We start from the raw sequence: 772 nt of genomic DNA on the forward strand, positions 1-772 counted from the left end.
TCACTTGTAATGAATCAGTGATTAGGCCTAGGCTACTTCTTGAAATCATCAAGAACAAGAACATATTTGATTCCTATGGTAACTAACAGAGAAGTTCACCGTACTTACTGTGGTAAATGGCAAAGTATTGTCTGCAGACATGCTGCATTGCAATATAATGTCTGTACAAGAACAATGATGGAGTTAACGGTGACACCCAGGCTCTTCTTGCTTTACGACCTTACGTCAGTCACCACTGCATGGCATATTCTCACAAACGTGACGTTAATGGGTTTAGTAAAGGCCAGACTGGACAGGCTAAATCACTTTAATGCAATGTCCTAAAAAGGGATGAAGTCATGATGACCATGGGACATTTTTATACAGTAAGGATTTATTGTATTTAAATTTTATATTTAGCCTATGGTGATCAAAAGGCGAAGCAGATTTTGGATAAGAAGTCACAGCAGTAGCCTAATGAAATACTGCTCGTGACAGGTGTTGATCATTACCAGCAGGAGCTATTTCTTTTACAAGCTCTCCGTGGTGTTGCAATATCAGTTGCATTGCAAAATCAAAATTTGGTTGCAGTGACGGAAATCATGTTTTATTAGCCTTTTAATCACATTGGAATACTTGAATAATCAACTCCAGCATGTTTCACTTGAGCTTAAATACGATGATATAGTTAATACTAGTTGATAGGCTTATAGCCTACTCAAATAGGTAGACTGCTATGTTTCTTATTTAGGATCCGTACTAAACGCCAATAACTTAACCTCTCAGAAAGCGT

The 772-nt window shown here is 37.7% G+C and overlaps 1 protein-coding gene across 1 annotated transcript in view; it reads left to right on the forward strand.

Moving 5' to 3' along the window:
- The first annotated feature begins 579 nt into the window (after positions 1-579).
- Positions 580-772, forward strand: part of LOC125285400 (replication protein A 32 kDa subunit-like) — a 3,593-nt gene continuing 3,400 nt past the window's right edge. The window contains exon 1 of the mRNA XM_048229824.1: positions 580-772. This exon is cut by the window's right edge and continues 200 nt beyond it. The gene's annotated coding sequence lies outside the window, so the exon portion shown is untranslated.

Source organism: Alosa alosa, chromosome 20 (assembly GCF_017589495.1).
Source record: "Alosa alosa isolate M-15738 ecotype Scorff River chromosome 20, AALO_Geno_1.1, whole genome shotgun sequence".
In the NCBI taxonomy this organism is placed as follows: Eukaryota; Metazoa; Chordata; class Actinopteri; order Clupeiformes; family Clupeidae; genus Alosa; species Alosa alosa.